The sequence below is a fragment of the Anopheles stephensi genome, chromosome X, assembly GCF_013141755.1.
Source record: "Anopheles stephensi strain Indian chromosome X, UCI_ANSTEP_V1.0, whole genome shotgun sequence".
Taxonomy (NCBI): Eukaryota; Metazoa; Arthropoda; class Insecta; order Diptera; family Culicidae; genus Anopheles; species Anopheles stephensi.
Window position 1 is genome coordinate 19,338,310 of NC_050201.1, and position 19,812 is coordinate 19,358,121.

Genomic DNA, 19,812 nt, shown 5'->3' on the forward strand with positions numbered 1-19,812 from the left:
TTAGACTTTTGTCTTTCGTAACCAGAATGAACCACAAGTCTCCGCTGCTCACACGGTCGAATTAAAAGGAGAAAGGAAGCATAAGTCAGGCCATAACGAGATGGGTGATGAATGGGGCACGGGAGAGACAGTGTGCAGAGATTGACTTAACTGCAGGAAGGAAGGAAAACTTCTCAAGCGAAGGGCAAAACCCACGTCACCACACCCACACACAACACACAATCAGCTACACACATCGAAACCACATCTCGCGGGTCCGATGTTGCACCGCCTGCTGGGTTGTATCAAACTTGCCCGAACCACCTTGCCCCCCCCCCCTCTCCCCACCATTTTTCATAATACCCTCTCCGCGTTAACTCACCTGACCTGAAGCGGTCCACTAGCTTTTCGGAGCAAAAGCGCGCGGTTTCGGAATTGTTTACTCGATGTTTCGGAATTGTTTACTCGACGTCCTAGAGCATTTGCTCTAGCTGGAATCGGATCTCTCCGCCCTCTTTTCCATTCCGTGTGCATCGGCCTGTTCCGTCATGCCGCAAATCGGCTATCTTTTTTACTGCCCGCTTCGGCTCTAACGCGACGATTACTTGTAAGATGTCTACCCAGGGAAAACCCCAAGAGAGAGGTCCAGTTCATCTATACCTTTCGGCAGGATCTAACCCCCGCAACTTCCACATTCTCCCCCCCCCCCCCCTTGCCTTCCCCGCTTGACCATCTGTTTGGAAGATCGGCCCCACCCTTTCGATTGGGCCTCAGGTTTTGCCCGGGCCAGGGAATTCAACAATCAAAATCAAATGATAATTTATAGTACATTGTTACGTACAACAGGTATACATACCGCCGGGCATCACCTCCAACCACCACGGTAGGCGGCAAGAAACACATAAACATGCGTCCCACGCTTCCTGCACCCCAAGGGCGTCCGAGTCATCGCGCTTGCACCGGACTTGCAATGAGCCACGGACGCCAAACCCTTTGCCGTTTGGGGAGGGACGCAAACGCGCGTTGAGCACTGCCACCTGCGGAAAGTTGAGCGGACTTTTCTGCGTTCTGTCAGCGTGGGTCAGCCTATTTGGGAGCACGAAATTTTATTCCTTTACCCGTGCACGCCGAGACATTAAGAACTTGCGACAACGGGCAAAGGAGCTAACAATCGGGCAGGGAAATGGAGGAGGTAAACGTAGAAACGCACTCATTGAATTGTATTGGGTTGTTCAGTGTCACGTGTGTCTGTTTGGCAAAAGAGATGAGTGAGAGAGAGAGAAAAAGAGAGAAGGCGAAAGAAAAAGCGAATTTGAATGAATAAGGGGGGTTGATGGATTGCCTTACTTTCAACAGATCTAATACATCAATGGGATAATTTGAAAGTTTACGTTGGTGGATAGAATTTAAAATAAAAAAAAATTCTTTCTTACTGCAAACTTGAGTGGTCTTGGCCTATCGTTTTTAGCTTCTTTGACTTAATTTTATCTGAAACTGGGAAGTAATTAGTACTGAGAGGTAGTTTGGACGGGATTCGATGCCCAGCCCTGCAGCGTGGATATTGACGCCACTAGCCACAATCTACCGAGAGCTCGAGATCGAATCCAGGTTCGTTCATTAACACAATCAACAGAAGATAAATTTGTTACTAATCTAATACTTCGTGAAATTGATTTCAGTCATCACACAGCATTACCGGAGTTCAAATCCCATCCGGCTCCATAATGGCCCATACAAAAGACCTAGAGAGAGAGAGAGAGAGAGAGAGAGAGAGAGAGAGAGAGAGAGAGAGGGAGAGAGAGACATATAGGTTTTTTTCGAGACTATCACAACAAATTCAATGATCTACATTTGCGACTCTAGATGTGCCACGTAAGTTAACGTAACGAGTTTATCGTTTGTAAAGATTACGGTGTCTATTAAAAAGAAAAGAATAGAAAGCATCATTTGTTTTTGATTTAACTACTGGTGCCGTCTCAGTGCGTAGTGTTTAAGTTTTGTATGCAAACGATCGCCTCAAGATTTATCCAGAACTTGTAAAAAGCTGCCGACTACGATTTTAATGTTGGTACAGAGTATGAGTGTGTATATGTGTTAACTCGCAAATTTCCTAACAGCATCCATTCATTTGTGTTTTTTTTTTCGCAAAACAATATTTGATTTCATCATGTGCTTTGATAATCGCAAGAGCTATCATCAATAATTTACAATTTCAATACGTTTTTCATACGTTGTATTAGTATGCCGCCACCAATTAAGTATCATCTGGATATGCATCTGCAGATGCTTATAGGGCGGTCCGGTGGCCGAGGCAATAACGGTGCCGTTCTTCACACGGCAGGACCGGGGTTCAAATCCCATCCAGACCCCCTCCCCGTACGTAGGGCTGACTACTTAACTACGGGTAAAATCAAGTCACAGAAAGCCAGCAATGGCAGGCCGAGTCCTCTCGAGGTTGTAGTGCCAAGTAAGAAGAAGAAGCATATGCGTTCATGAAAAAATGAAAAATGAAAATGTTTTCACTTTTTTTCTTCTTCTTCTTCTTCCGTGGCACTACAACCTTGCAAGGTATAAAAGTGACTTTTCCGGCTTTCTATGATTAATTTTGCCAGTAGCAAAGTAGTCAGCCCTGTGTATGGGTAGGCGATTTGGATGGGAATTGAATCCCGGTGTTGCCGGGCGAATACCGGTGCCGCTGTCACCTCGGCCACCGGATGAACGGATTTATCCATCTGGTTCAAAGTACTCTAGATTTAGCAAATTTTGTAACTCTTTTAAAAGTATATTCTCTAACCTCACATGACGCAAACATTGAAATTGAAACCAGCTATCAAACCATTGCATTAGATGAATCATGATGTTGTTTGTTGTATGTTTTATTTACGAGGCTTTTTTCATTCGTCTCTCTTAATTTATTTTTATTTATTAATTAATTATTACGGACTGATGCCGTATTGTCACCACCGCTTGTGGTGACTGTGAATTAAATTCACGAAAAGAAACAATTAACAAAATTAACTAGCCATTTCCTCCTAGTGCAATGTTCTCCAAGTAGCCCAGCAATGACACAGCCCGTGATCGACCAAGTAAACATCGAATTCAAAAGCGATCGGTGGATTCCATCTTGCAACAGCAGGAGTGACTCCACTATTTAAGAGGCTGTACCAGCCAACCTTCCCGGACCCAACTCCAACACAGGTGGACCCGCTGTACCAAAGCTGGATTGACCTGGAGCACACTACTACACACACAAAAAAACCTGCCTCCTTTTTACGAAAGTATGAAAATTGCCCACGATTTAAACTGCTCCGTCAACGTATCACCCGTTGCACATTACAACAAAGACAACACAACGAATAACAAAAGGAATGGCGGATGTGGATTGGAAGGATAATAGGGATGCGGAATCAAAGGATAAGACCGTTGTCTCTGGTGAATGAGAAGATGAGCCTCATGTAAGCGAGGTCTCTGGTCGCCAACACTTCTCTGATTTCTATGCCCGGTCGTCTGCCGATGCTCTCGACTGCGCCCAACAAGGAGGGTCTTGTGGTTTCAAACTTCACGCAGGACCACAGAAGGTGATCCACATCGTCAAATCCGTCACCGCAGCCACACACCTTTGTCTGAGCCAGAGTTATACGCTGTAGTTGAGCATTCAACGCGAAATGATTCGACATAAGTCGAGACATCATGCGTATGAATGCCCGGTCTACAGAGAGCCCACCGAACCAAGGCCGCAGGGACACTTAATAAATAATAAATAATAAATAATAAACTAAATAAATTGAAAAAAAAAATTTTAACAATTTTAACAGTATTTACACGTAAAATAAGACACTTTCAGGCTAAATACATTGAAAAAGTGTTTTTTTATTAATTTTAACAGTATTTACACGTAAAATAAGACACTTTCAGGGTAATTTCATTGAAAAAGTGCTTTTTTTTACAATTTCAACAGTATTTACACGTAAAATAAGACACTTTCAGGCTACATACATTTAAAAAGTGTTTTTTTCACAATTTTGACAGTATTTACACGTAAAATAAGACACTTTCAGGCTAATTTTATTGAAAAAGTGCTATTTTTCACAATTTTAACAGTATTTTTACGTAAAATAAGACACTTTCAGGCCAATTTCATTGGAAAAGTGCTATTTTTAACAATTTTAACAGTATTTACACGTAAAATAAGACACTTTCAGGCTAATTTCATTGAAAAAGTGCTATTTTTCACAATTTTAACAGTATTTACACGTAAAATAAGACACTTTCAGGCTAATTTCATTGGAAAAGTGCTAGTTTTCACAATTTTAACAGATCGAGAAAAGGAATCGCCCGAGATCATCCGCTTCCCACATGCTCTGCCAGCGAAACAGTAAAAGTTGCTGTGGTAGGCGAAGAAACTCTCGGGCCGAGATTGGACGATCGTAAAAGGTGCCTTGTTGGGCACCTGTTTTGGCCAGTGAGTCTGCCTTCTCGTTGCCGGGAATTCCACAATGAGAAGTACCCAAATTAGCGAAATCCTGAACGCCTTGTCGAACATGGAGCCAAGCAATTCTATGATTTTCATTGTAAGGAAATCCTGGCTCTTAACAGCCTTCGGGGATCATAGTGTTTCAATAGCGCTAAGGCTATCTGTGGAGATGAAGTACTGATCCGAAGGTCCGCCGCTATCATCAATAGTGCGTACAAGATTGCGGCTAGTTCTGCGGTGTAGACACTACACGGATACCGCAATTTGAAAAATGCTTCGGTGGACTCACTAAAACACCGAAGCCAGTACCCTCCATAGAGGATGATCCATCAGTATAATACTGGCTTATTTGGTCTAAATGGCCATACTTATCCCTGAAAATGCCCGGCACTACCATCGGGTAAGGATCATTCGGTATGGTCTTAATTTCCTCGTGCAACGAGGTGTCTGTTGTGGAAAGGGAACTGTAGGTCTCAGGAAGGGCTGCAAAGTTTAATGCGATAGGATGCACTTGTAGGGCAACAAAATCTTCGTAGATTTTCAAGATCTTGCTCTTAGAACCTGTCTCTAGAAGCGCTTTAAAATTTTCTTCGATCAAGGGATTTGATACTGAAGAACGGACTAGAAGGCGAAGCGACAGCATTTCAAAACGTAGTTTTAGCGGCATCACTCCGGTCATCACTTCTAGGGACATGTTGTGTGTTGATGTCATGCTCCCTAGTGTGAGTCTTAGAAAACGATACTGTAGCCTCTCTAGTTTAAGGATATGCGTGTTGGATGCCCAATGGAAGCATATGCTTCCATATTCCAACACGGATAGTACCGTTGTCTTATACAGTCGCAGGACGTCTGTTGAATGTGCGCCCCACCAGAATCCTGTGACTGTCCTTAGAAAGTTAATTTTTTTACTGCATTTTTGCACCAGATGGATGATATGTGAGTTATGAAGTTGGATGATTTTGACTTTATTATTCGGTGGTCCGATCCAATCTGATTGTAATTTTGCAACTATACATTTGCTTAACCTAGCTCTTACTACTACATTTATAAATTTCGCTCTTAATCTAACAATAGCTTATATACTGTACAAGTATGCGTGATCATAACTGCTTATTCCTGTAGTTCTAATCGTCCCGATTAGAATTTACGCTTAATTTTTGACTTATGTAATTTTCTGCCATTACCATCAACAAAAGTTTTCTGGTTGTCCGTTTCTACCACAGTTTCTTTGAACATATTTCTTTTTTTATCTCTGATTCCCTGTACTCTTTAATAGACAATTTCGTCTTTAGATAGAGTGGGTTGATTTTCGCGTGAGAGGTTCCGCTGAGATAGCATTTTGCGTTGCGTCTCCTTTAGTTGATAAGTAATCTCATCGTATAATTCATCGCGTTTTTGAATGATTTCTTCCATTCTTATTGGCCTTTCCTCATTATCTTTGATTCCAAAAAATATCTCACGTGGTTTTAGATTTGTCGAGGTGTGGATTGTTTCGTTGTATAGTGTGCTAGCTATTTGGAATATTTCCTTCGATGATAATCTTCTATATTTGTCTTTAATACATCTAAATATTTCTGCTAGTGTAGAGTGAAACCTTTCTACAACTCCATTTGTTTCGCTTCTATTCGTAGGTGTGAAATACGTTTCGATACCAAGATCTTCCAATAAGCCCCGTATTTCAATGGATTTAAGAGATGCTTCGTTATCGCTGACCATCATTTTGGGTCTTCCGTAAGTGCTTATAACTTTCAAAAGCGCCTTTCTGGTATCCGGAATGCTTCTAGATTTCATAGGTATGATAGCAGCGAATTTAGAGAACTTATCTACCGCAGATAAGAACATGTCGGGTTGGGCTATGAATATGTCGATATGCAAAATGTCCATTGGCTTTTTTGGTAATGGAGATTCTCCGATGGTTATTTTATACGGTTTACGGTCGTATTTAGCGGTGTTGCAAACCTTACATAGCCTAATAAAGGTCTTAATATTCTGTTTCATGTGCGGAAAGAAATATCTCCGTTGTATTACCTTTAGGTTTTCCCAAATTCCTCTGTGTGCTTCGTTGTGTATCTTTTCTATAATTGTATCTTGTTCGTGCGCCTCTTTAATATCTTCAAGCATAGTGTGAGCGATTTTTATCCTGAACGTTTTACATCGATAAAAGTGTTGTTTATAAACTTTCTGTATCGTGGGTATTAGCGTAGTGGGACAGTAAATACAGTTAACTTTCTTTAAATCCATTAAGTTTTGAAAAATTTCGACAATCTGTTGCTCCGTAAATTGAGCCTTTCTAATAGTTCTTCTGTATGTTCTAGGATAGACGAGTTCAATCGTATGATTTTCAGTGGAAGAAATGAGCAGGATGATTTGATTGGAAAAATGATTAACTGGGAGTAATGTCATAGGAATGAATTCGCTGTCGTCTGTGTCGGCTGAGTGAATAGTAGCGTCCGTTGAAAGATTATTTTCTTTTACGTTCACTTCGATACGAGATAAAGCGTCTGCTACGACATTTTGCTTTCCTGCTCTGTATTTAATATCGTAGTCATATTCTTCTAAGGCAAGCATCCACCTGATTAATTTACTATTTGGAGTCTTCAGGTTTAGTCCATAAGTCAAAGGTTGGTGATCCGTGTACAAAGTGAATTTCCTACCGAACAGGTAAGGGCGAAAATAACTACAACTCCATACAATTGCTAACAATTCCTTTTCTATGGTTGACAAATTTTCTTCAGATTTTGAAAGGGTGCGGGACGCAAATGCCACGGGTATATCATTACCTATTGTACCTTGAGACAGTACCGCTCCTATAGCATGATTTGACGCATCGGTTGTAAGGATAAATTTTCGTGAAAAATCAGGTCGTTGCAATATCGTACCGCTGGTTAAGATGTTTTTGCATTTTTCAAATGCTTCGATAAATTGCTTAGAATGTCCTATAGATTCGCCCTTCCGTAAGCAGTTTGTTAACGGCTTTGCAATTCGGGCGAAATCCCTGATGAATTTCCTATAGTAGCCTACAGCTCCCAAAAAGCCTTTTAAATCCTTTTCGGTTGTAGGAATCGGCCATTGCTTAATAGCTTTTATCTTATCTGGGTTGGGTTTAATACCGTCAGGTGTAACAATGTGACCTTAGAATGAGACCTCTTTCTGCAGAAATTGACTTTTCGATAGTTGGATTTTCATGTGATATTCTCTCATGCAAATGAAAACCTTTCTAACGTTTTGGATATGTTCCGTGAGGCTTGTGGAATAGACAATGTTGTCATCCATGTAAACCAAGCATATTTTGCCTATGTGCTGTCTAAGAATATTATCCATCACGCGTTGGAAGGTGGATGGCGCGTTACGAAGCCCAAACGGCATCCTTAAAAATTCGTAGTGACCGTGATCAACAGAAAAAGCTGTCTTGGGAATGTCTTTCTTATCGATTTCAATTTGATGGTAACCTGCAGCAAGATCCAACGTGGAGAAATAATTTGAACGTCCGAGTTTGTCTAATATTTCGCTAATATTTGGAATCGGGTATCTGTCTTCAATCGTTTTTGTGTTCAATTTCCTGTAGTCGATGACAAGGCGCCACTTAGGAGAACTATTGAGAGATGATTTTTTAGGTACAATCCATATTGGCGATGACCATGGGCTGTTAGATGGTCGAATGATTCCTTGTTTTAAAAGATCCGAAATTTTATCTTGAATTTCTTGCTTATGGCAATATGGATAACGATATTATTTGCTGTACACGGGAAGCTCATCCGTAGTTATAATTTTATGTTTAATAGCGTTAGTAAACGTTAGTTTATATCCTTCAGTATAGAAAATTTCATTAAACTCCTTTAAGAGTTCAATTAGTTTGGATTTTTCTTCCTTATTTAAATGTTATAGATTTATACTATCCGTTAATGATTCTGATTTGTAAATTTCTTTAAATTCGGAAGGTTTAACTGCTTCAAAATTATTCATTTCAACATTGAGCTTCTTATTGGGATTTACAGCTGCCAAATTATTAGAAATGTTCTTCAGCATTACTCGTGTTTTATGATTGCTTGAGCTGTAAATTCCCGGAAGTATTACTACATCTTCAGACAGGAAAAAATTATTCTCGATGTAAAAGTCGCCATTTGAAATAGATGTGGTTATTTCGCACATAATTTCCTCGTTAGCATTAACCGTTTGTGTGTGAGTGTCCGGGTACTTCCTTTGCATATTTATTACCCTAGTTCCTATTTTCAGTGTATTGGTTGCACAACAAATTTTTGTATCCAGTTCTTGTAAAGTTTCGTATCCTACTAATCCATCGAAGTAGGAATGAAACTTGAAAATAAAGAAAATAGCTTGTTTACCGCTTCCAAATAGTGGAAATGATACAAACTGAGTAACTTTATGCAAGCCGTTCACATTGTGAACGCACAAAGGATGACAATTTTTTTTTTGAAATGCCTCTGCTTTTCTAGGAGAGATGTAATTCTTATTCGATCCCGTATCAACCAAAAGTTTCATCGCTATTCCATTGTGCGTAACTATGATATAGGGTAAGTAATTTTTATTTATTACGTTTTGTTGTATGGGTGCGTGATCGGATACAAAATTTTCGTTATCGGTACATTGCAATTCTTCCGCATGAAATTGTGGAGGACCGGTTGGGACAAACGTTTCGTTTTGGTAGTTGTACGGAGGATGCCGGACAGTACTTTGTCTCGTTCTTTCTGAACCTAATTCCATCGGTTGAGGATAAGCACTCGTACGACTCTGCAAACTTTGAGGTCTTGTAGTGTTCGTGTTGGCTCTATGCGCATTCGAAGAGTATCTGTCATTGTGTACCGGCAATGCACGAGTATCTTGATAAGAATCATTTACCGCACGCGTGTGAGTGTTACTCGTCCTCTTCCTATAGCCAATCTCCTCAACACGACACATGCTTCACGTAATGTGTCGGGTTTACGGGCTCTAACTATCCCACCAATAGGTTCACGTATTCCGCTCAAAAAAACGTGAAGTGCGTTGGACCGGTAGTTTGCTATTCTATCCTCACGCACATTCGCTTCACTTACTTCAAATTGCACACTGTTAATAAGTTGCGTTAGTATTTTGATCACATCGTTATAAAAAAAATCTATTGAAACACTTTGCTTGAGAGTGAAAAGTTCACCTAATAACTTTTCACTATTCCTTCTTTCTCCATAGTGATCTATCAGGGTTTCTTTTATGGCTTGCCAGTCGAGTTGAATGCCGTGAATCACTAATATATTATCGGCTTCGTCTATAATTTTCGCTCTTATGGCTTGAAGCCACATTGGGTAATAAGGGGTATCCCTTACTGTTGAAACAAACGGCATCAAATTATCTACAGCAAGTAGGAAAGAATTCAACTTAAGTTTATTACCATTAAATGGTAAAAGATCGCGAATCGCTTGGGGAATTTTCATCGAACGCATTATAGCATCTGCTTCTGCTATCATTCTCGACACAGCTTCAGTTTGCGGTTGGGAAGGGGAATGGATGGGATGCTCCGGGTTCATTTTTTCGACTTCAATCACTATTTTCGTATTAACACTATCCTCTTACGGTTCAATAAGCACTAACTTCCACATATGATTATTTCTTAACAATACTTAGCGTAACAGGTTGCAGGTTTTTCCAGGTTCGTTCAGGTTACAGGCTAATACGTCGTTTCTTCGAGCAGATGGGTAGGTTTGCTGACCGCATGAGATGTGCCCACAAATGTGCCCGCATGCGATGTGCCCGATATTCTCTCGGGGAAGGTTATTAACACCGGAACACAAAACGCTTGGTTCAGTATCGGCTGCGCCAGTTATGAAGTTGGATGATTTCGACTTTATTATTCGGTGGTCCAATCCAATCTGATTGTAATTTTACAACTATACATTTGCTTAACCTAGCTCTTACTACTACATTTATAAATTTCGCTCTTAATCTAACAATAGCTTATATACTGTACAAGTATGCGTGTTCATAACTTGTGTACTCCAGTTTAGCCTTGAATTGAACCAAACACCAAGGTACCAAAAATTGTCGGTAGTTGATATCTTTTCACCGTACAAAAAAACATCAATTTTCGAGTCAAAAAGTCTTTTCTCGCTGTTTTTCGTCGTGTCAACTTTCACTTCTCTCCACTCTTGCGGGACGCTGTTGACCTCTAACATATTGTTGAAGATGCTTAACAGACGCTTCCTCCCTACGTCGGGAAGATTTTGAAGCAATTTGCTACCAATCTGATTCAAGCCTGGGGAGGAACTTTTGCTTGATAGGAGAGCAAGTGATAGCTCTACCATTGTGAACGGTGAATCCATCCTAGGGTCACTTCCAAGCGCATTTTGTGTAAAGCTTTGCGCAGGAACGAAATCGGAACAAAGCTTGTGGGCAAATTCAAACAACCACTCGCCAGAAAAGCTTTCGCTCTCATTGATGTTGTTGCTGTTACGCATCCTTTTAGCCATTCTCCAAAGCGAATTAAGTGAAGTGGCAGGGTCTAGATTATTGACGTTTTTAAGCCAATAACCCTTTTTCTTCACCTTCAACAGGTTTTTGCACGTTCTCTCTAGTCCTTTATAATTTTTATATAAGGACCTCGAGCCCGTGTCCCGGAAGGCTTTAAATGCCTCACGCTTCATGGTGAAAGCCGCTTCTCAATCCTTGTCAAGGAGTGGGGGGTTTTTTAAATGTCCTTGCTTGGTGGAAGCGCCTTGTTTGAGCCTCAAGGGCGCACTTGTTTATAATTGAAACAAGTTTTTCGTACTCCTTGACCGAAGAAAAATCTTCCAAGTTAATTAAAAGCACCTGTGATGGACATAGAGACAGGTCCAGTGCACTCGCCCTTCTTAGAGGTGTCTGCATCCTAGCTGCCTCTCCTGAGTTTAGAATCGATAAACCAAATCTGTCGCAGAAATCTCGGATGATAGGAGTGCGAATGTCATCCTTTTCGCATCCCCAGTCGATTCCATGGGAGTTAAAGTCTCCCAGGATCAAAAGCGGTCCAGGCAAGACCACTGCTAAATTTCCAAGATCCTCTTTGAACTTTTCAATTTTGTCTTTTTCTTTATTGGCTTTCGTGGGGATATAAATGGATGCAATTGTCACGTGAAGAACGCCCAGTTTTGCCTGAACTGCGACAGTTTCTATCATTTCTTGTCTAGGGGTGGGTATTCTGGTGAAAGTGTGACCCTTTCGGACACCAATCAGTACCCCCCCACCCCTAGTAACGCGATCTTCACGGATTATATTATATCCCGGGAAGGTTAATTTAATTTCATCCGATAGCCAAGTTTCACATAGGGCAAACACATCGCAGTTGTGTTCGCCCACTAATGCTTTAAATGAGTTTAGCTTGCCAAGCAAACTCCTACAGTTCCATTGTATGATAGTAGCCGTAGGAGCCATCAATCATCCAAACGGACCATCATACTTAAGCATGGCCATTGAGCCAGCCACTATTTGATCATTCCTTTCAGGAAAGGAAGGGCCCAAGTTGCGATCATGTGCAGATGCTGCGGGAGGTTAAGGGTCAAGAGGAGGGACTCAAGGATCTCGGAAAGGGACGGAGTAGAGATCCTCGGGAAGCTCGTGGGCTCGGATGGAAAAGCCTGGCTTTCCACCGGAGCCTCGGTCCGAGAAGATCGCTTCTTCTTGGGCTGATTCCTGGCAATTTGGGGGGCGGGAGTTGAGGGAACGACGTCGCGTTTCGGGACAAGTGAAGAATCTTAAGCGTGGCGCTGTGGTGCCAAAGGTTTGGTTTTTTACTTTAGTACCTTCCTTTGTACCTGTTTGTAAGGCACTCTTAGTACTATTACCAATCTCAATGGCACCTATTCCAGTTCAGTCGGATTGGCCTCGCCATTTGCAGCTGTGTTATCCAGCACTGCAAAGGGGTTCGATGCGTTTGCTCCCTTGAGAGCGTCGCTGTATGAGCCGCGTGCCCGCCCGGCTACCGTTTTGGTCTGCTCCCTTTGCAGCTTCCGGTACACAGGACACAATGCAACCTCAAGCCACTCCTCCCGATAATGCGAGCATTTCTGGGACGGGGCTTTGCACTCCTCGGTAGCGTGGGCTCCTCTGCATTTACCGCAGCAAATCTTGCGAGTGCAAAACGGATCGGCATGGCCAATCCGGCTGCACTTCGAACAGGTGGCCACCCTTGGCACGTATGGCCGGTCGATGGGTATCCAGAGGCCTGCTAGAATGAGGGCTTGCGGAAGTACCGTTCCCTCAAACGTAATCCGGAGGGAGGAGGTCGGAACATTTTTTTTCGCCCTTTGATGAAGGGTCTAGCTTGAAGAGCTTTTTCACCCTTAGCACTTTAACCCTTGGGCTATCTCGTGCTTGAAATGCACCAACCCCAACTTTCAAAATATCCTCCTCCGGATAATCGAAGTCCTGGATCAAGACGGAAACTTCAACTAGACTACCGGGAATATAAACCCGGCAGTGCTCCGTAAAATCTGGATCAGCCGCAATGACGTTGGCTTGAGCCCGGTCCTTTGCGGTGACCCTGATCTTATTAGCGCGCATCCGAAAAACATCAGCAACGCCCGGTTATTACTTTAACAACTGTGCTGCGATCGTCCTTACATCAAGCTGTTTTGATCGCGGCATGAAAAAAACAAACGGCTTTCCCTCCCATGACGGCGGGTAAGCACGTGCTCGATGCTCCGATAGCGGCTCGTTATTAATGGCCTGCGGGGCAGTGTTTGCCCGCGGGGCACTACTCGAGGCCTTCGATGTTGAAGGCCTCTCTTCCAGGGCCACTTATTTCGTGGCTGGGGCGGCCTTAGGGCGTCCTGGCTTATGCTTGACCTCCCTATTAGGCTCAAATTCCCGACCCGTCTCAGAATCCTCCTGCTCTACCCCCGTGGTAGAGCCGGACTCAACGGATGCTTTAAGAAAAGGGAAAAAACTCACCGTGGGAAACGATGCACAAATAAACAAACACACCTACACACACTCACTGGCTACCGCCGTCGATCGATACTACCACGCTGCGTTGATACGCTTGCTTATTGCAACGGTCAACAGGTACACACACTCACAACACTAGACACAAACGTCGATCAGGGCTTAGCGCCAGTCGATCGAACACACAAATTCTGAGTGAATACCGGAGAATGACGGAGACACCGATTAGCGCGCCACGAGTAATTACGTTGACTACGCAATCGCACTCGAGAGAAATTATCACTATCTGCCTTTCGCAAAAAAATCGTAACGACACTTCCAAGCGATACACATCCTATCGCCACGGAAGCTGGAGGCAGACTGAATTTCCAAATCTAATCCTAGCTTAATTTATTTACTTCCTGTGTATCCTTAATTCCTTCTTATGCTTAATTTCCTATGCTACCTACCCTTTCCTTATCTTTGCGTTTTAGCTATCTTATCCTAACCTATACTAACAAGCTTCCACTAATCACAACTATTCCTATAAATAATAGCTTACTATAACTCCTGCTTTATTAGTGTACTATAATTTTGTTATGATTTCGCCTATGTGTTGGCACCACACAATGTTTCAGTTATAGTTACAATTTCTCTTTTTTTGTGAATACACTGAAATAACTGAATACAAAACGCCAAACGCAACATTTCTCTTTTGTATTTCCTGAAAAATATTAGAAACATAAACGAAGCATTATTCAAAACTTGTCGGCATTATCCTTAAACGTATTGGAGCGTTGTAATGGTGTGACTCCTAGATGACTTGTCCAGAGAGTCATATTAGTCACATTGATGAACTCTTTCTAACATTCACTAAACTCCGCCAAGTCAAAATATCATCTCTCGTTTGTCGGACGCATCTTACAACTTGCCTCAACGGCTTTAATGGCCAACACATACACACCATGGATCACTTCCATGATGTTTGTAATTGCTTTTCTGCCCGCACAAAACGTAGCATCATCGTAACATCCAATCGTAACATCTAATGGGCAGGTTTTACGAGCCGTCGAAATTTATTAAACATCAAATAGTGCATTATGCACACTCGATTCGATTTTTTCCTCCTTTGCATCGCTTTCGACGCAGTCCAAAGAATTCTCAATTACTACATGGGCTAAGGCTTCAAGCTTCCAGCTCCACTGGTCCTATCTTAAAACATAGACAGCATCGTTTTGTCGTCTTTCGGGCTCATGTCACGATTTTTGCGCTTTTTTCTTCGTTTTGATTCGTTTTCCTTTCGTGTTCGTGTGATCGACACCGCAACCTTCAGAGATCTGCCGGAGTCCACCGGGCTGGGCTCACCAATTCGCCATTTTCACAACAATTAACACCTCGCGCTTTATAGCGTTTTCGAGCAGGCGCAGACACCGATCTTGGGCTGGATCTGCTCATAATGGGATGAAATTAAATGGCTAGCGAATGCTCTTTAGCTTCCATCGCGTCCAACTCATAGACCCCTCTCTCTTCTTCTGCCACTCTTCCTCTAAACATGTTTGCATATTTTCCGAAAGAATCTTCTCTTTGGGATAAACAAACTATAGATGGCTACCAGCTACAGCAAGCAACCAAACCGAAAACGGCAAAGAATTCTCTCATCCCTTTTCATGACAGAAGCAAAGCGTTTTTTCTCATAATGATGTTTTGTTTTAATACCTTTTCCGTTCCTGCTCCGTGAAACACAGCTTAAAACGCACACATTTTGCATTAATGCAGGTCATAGTGTTGTCGGCACCAATTCCCCCCCCCCCCCCCCCCCTTTCTTTTTCACCCTCAAACCCCGTGAGCAAATATTTAGCAGCACAATTAAATTAACACTCAAACGATTTGTTCCGCTCGCCGGTGCAAAAAAAAAGAAGTGTCCAGCATGCCCCGAGTTTGCTTGCAATCGGGATGCTTTGATGCATCAATTCTTGCGCCTCTTGATTTTTTTTTTTGCCCGGCCGTTCGTGCACGCCGTGACCGCTTTTTTGTTGCCACGCCATCAGCACGCCAATCTCCACAAAAGGGAAAGAGATGAAAACAAAGAGGAAGCGGAAAGCAGGGCAACGAATTAGCTTACTCCAATGCAAAACAAAACCATAAAAACCACGAGCCTTGAAAGGTAACCTGGTGTTTTTAATTGAAACTCCTACAATGCAACCGTCCCACCCGTCCCAAGCCCTATGTTTTGACCCCTTCTTTTCCACTTGCCATGTCCGGTTTGCCTCACAAGGCACGAGGAAAACAAAAGTGCAAGAAAGGAAAGCACAAGAGAATGGTGGACACTAGAGATGGGTTTTTGGAATGCAACCACGGTTCCACTCCAGCCGGTTTGACAACGATTTCGATTATGAGGAAATGGAATCGTCGTTTTCACGTAAAACTGTTCGTAACCGTCCCAAACGTCCGGAATTGTCGGAACCGTCCGGACGAAAACAGCGCGTATATGCCATCCTTTGGCAAATGACCCAACGATTTTAAAAGTTAATATGGGTTGGTAATTTTAATGACGCTTGACGTTGACGTTGTGTGTGATGCGGGGCTGTATTGCACACGTGATAAATTTCAATACAGGGCAATTGCAGGATAACAAATATTTTTTCTGCTCGTGTGCTAGTTTGTGTTTTTCGCGTTGACAAATACGGTTTCGGACGGTACGGATAGTTCCGAACGGTTCGAAAGATTCAAAACTATTCCGACGGTTCCGGACGATTCCGGCTCTTCCAGAAGGTTTCGAAGATGTCAGACGATTCCGAAGGTTTCGACAGTTCCGGACGGTTTCGACGGTTCCATACGGTTCCAACGGTTCCGGATTCTGATGGTTCTACGCGATTCCGACAATGCTCACAATTTTGGATGCTTCTGAACGGTACGTTTGCACCTAGCTTTTGGAACTCTCCTCTTTTTTGTCAATTTTTCCCATCTCTAGTGGACACATCATACGGAAGGGAAGCATGGGACGGGGTTAGGAAGGGAATGTGCGGGTGATGGAAATTTTAATGCAGTGTCCATTTACTCGTGCAACATGCAACATGTGCATTCCAGGTCCAACAGATGTATCGTATGAAGTTACATGCGCACTTAAAAAAACACGGCAACACTAGGCAAAGAACGGCAGCAGCAAAAGTGAACGATAATGAGGAGATGAGTGTGCGTTGGACGAGGCTCGCCATGAGAAGACCTCTGGCGGGCAGGCCAGGCAAGTGTTGTGAAAATTTTAAATCTCGATAAGTACAATCCAGTTAATTTGCAACAACGCGGGCGCGCGCCCGCATACACGAGCAACAAGCGGTGTGGATGAACAAGCTGGGCTGTTGCATTCTTGGGCATTCTGCTTGAGATGTACAATAAACGCTTTGTTTTTTGGTTTTGTTTCTCTTTGTTTTTAATTTAAAACTATTTTTAAAACAAATTAATTAGTCGAGCTTTATCACTCTAGACCTTTAGCAAGCAGTTTACAAAGAAACATTATCTACTAACTCTTAATCGCACCGGGAAACTAATTTTCTTACGAGGAAAATACGAAAGAAGCTCTAAATTCAAGCAAGTTTTCACACTGGCATGACCTTTCTCACACCAAAAAGGAAGTTGAGAAACAAAAAACTGGAAAATCACGAAACACGTAGCAGCAACGAATGCACACTCGAGAACGTGCGGGTAACGATCAAGATCGCAGGACACGATCGTATATCCCCACACGTGGAATGGTTTCTTTCCTCTGGACAAACAAATAGCAGTCAAATTTGTGCATAATTAAACCACAACACAACTCGCGAGTAAGATTTTGAGCCTGTGGAGACAAAAACCTTTCCTTTGCTTGGTGCGACCCGATAACCTTAAGCACCCTGGTATATCGGTAACCGTGCGTCTCCATCGCTCCATCCACCAGGCGTTGATTTTCCAACTGTAGCGTGATGAAGAGGCAGGGAAAGACAACGTGAGAAGAGGTTTTGTAACGACAACAACAATTTTTATTCTACCACAGGCGAAATTAGAAGAAACAGGGCCAGGAATTAAGGGTATGTTACCAATTTCACGCGACTCTCGGCGACCGCTTCACATTAAAATCGATTCAAGTACAGCATCGAACGAGAACGGTGAATTGTTCTTTTGCACTTCATACTTTTTTCTCTTCATCTTTATCAACCCCTATTCCTCCATCTTCTTAGTATTCTCGTTACTTAAATCGACATTAAAATAAATAAAGCCGCACTCCAGGTCCAACGAATGCATCGTGTGAAGTTTTTTTTTTGCGCAGCATTCAACGTGGAAGAAGTGTATGATGGAAAAAAGAGTTGCAGAATAAATACATACTTATGCAAACAGCTCTCCGAGCTCAAGTACATCCAGGTTCAATTCGAAACTCATCACAAATTGGTTGCAGGTTCATAACTTGTGTGAGTATTTTCTGTTTGAGGTTTTATTTTTTTATAATCTCCTTGTTTGTTGTACTCAATGAGGGGTGATGGGAAGAAAGCGTAAGAAAGAGACGTGGAACGTACGAAAATTACGTCAGTCTACTTGTTTCGACATTTAAATTAATTCCGGGAAATCGGTTAACTACAGGGTGTTCGAGATAAATTTGACAGGTTCTGAGGGAATAGGAAAGGAATTTTTATCAAATTTATGTTACATATTAAAAAAAAATTCTTCAAAGTTTAGCTTACCATGTTTGCCGCATTTTTTATTCGAACTACCCCCCCTCTGCGTCCTGGACAACCATGTCTCTGGGGATGGCTGCAAACATGGCCTTTATTCTGGCCACCAGCTCCGCTTTGGTATTGCAGGACGCCCTGTTGATGTCCCGCTCAACTGTGTCTCAGACAAAGTAATCCATAGGATTAAAGTCAGGGGAGCTGGGTGGCCAAACGTCGGTGCTGGTCGAATCGGTCGAAATTGGCAGTGAGCCATTGGCGTGTTTTGACGGCCGTATGGCATGGTGCAGAATCCTGCTGCCAAACGTACCTGCCACCATCTCAATCCACGGCTTCACCACGGTGGCCAGCAGGTCAATGTACCCGTCAGCATTCAGCCGCAGGCCCTGGGGGAAGATGTGAGGCGGCATCACGTCTCCCTCCGACAAGACGCACCCGAACACCATCACCGTCTGAGGAAACTTAGTCTGCGGCACACGGGGCACATCAGCACCACAGTAAGCGAGCCAGCGGTTGTTCTGTACGTTGTGCTTCTGGTCTTAACAAAAGTTCTTCTCGTCAGAGAAGAACCACAACGTGCCTGGCTGCGCCGGGTGCTTCAGCCAGCTCAGCAAGCGCTTAGCGTTGGCAAGCCGCTTTTCGCGCGTTTTTTCTGTTATGAGCTGTCCCCTACGTCGCTTGTACGACGCGTACCGCAGGTCCTCATTTAACGCCACCTTGACAGTGCTCGGGGCCACGCCAACGTCTCGCGCCAGGGTCCGTCTCGTGCCAGGGCAATCCGGCCAGGAACGCGTCGGTCCGCACACAATCCGACCGCCTGCTATGCTGTTTGCGAACAATAACACTATCCACGTCTTCACCACACTCCTCGAGCTGTACGCGTATTGTTTATACGGTGTTCAGCGAACACATCGCCGCCTTCCGAATTTCGGCATTCGTATGGCCGGCACGAAACTTCATAACACACGTTACGCGCTTGTACAATTCGGACGGGTTCCACATATTTATGGAGCGAGACATTTTTTACACTTGTTCGCACAACTTTTAGCAATCGAATGACATATCATTCATTTCGATACGTCAACTCAACCCTGAGATATACACCCAAAATCCAGGTGTCAAATTTATCTCGAACACCCTGTATATCACGATCACTACACTCAGTACTTCTTCTTCTTCTTCGGTGGCTCTACAACCTCGAAAGGTCCCGGCCTGCCATTTCTGGCTTTCTGTGACTTAATTTTACCCGTAGAAAAGTAGTCAGCCTTAAGTACGGGGAGGCGGTCTGGATGGGATTTGAACCTCGGCCCTGCCGTGTGAAGACCGGCGCCGCTGTGGCCTCGGCCACCGGATCGCCCCGAACCCCCTACACTCAGTACAGGGTGTTTCATAAGTTTGAATGTACTTTAGGGATGGGCAGATCCGACCATTTGCCGGATCGGATCTGCCCGGAGCGCTCCGCCGCCGGAGTCGAGTCCGGATCACGATTCTGCTCTCCGTTTTTTCTGGTGAGGGGGAGGGGGGAATGGTTGTAGCTATATGCGCAAAAGCATATGAAAATTTTGCCATATGCAGACCGGCACCGCACCCGTTGGCAGGAAACATACTGATCCCGTATGACCCGTATGAGCCGTATGACCTGTGAGGTAGGCGAAATTGCACCATTGCCGAAGGTATCACTCTATTGCTTGCATTACCAAAGCCGATAAATCATTATCAGCCCATGTTTTCACCTCTCCACAATAAATCAGTAAAAACTTATGGGTAAAAAGG

The 19,812-nt window shown here is 43.3% G+C and overlaps 1 protein-coding gene and 1 long non-coding RNA gene across 3 annotated transcripts in view; one reads left to right on the top strand and one right to left on the bottom strand.

Annotated features, from left to right (window-relative positions):
- LOC118513209 (transmembrane protein fend-like) overlaps positions 1–19,812 on the top strand; it is a 253,414-nt gene that overhangs the window by 89,777 nt on the left and 143,825 nt on the right. The window lies entirely within an intron of this gene.
- LOC118513246 lies at positions 749–19,266 on the bottom strand. Its single transcript, XR_004906435.1, has 3 exons — positions 18,052–19,266; positions 1,413–1,721; positions 749–1,227 (listed from the first exon to the last, which is right to left on the bottom strand). It is a non-coding gene; the product is annotated as an uncharacterized LOC118513246 (long non-coding RNA).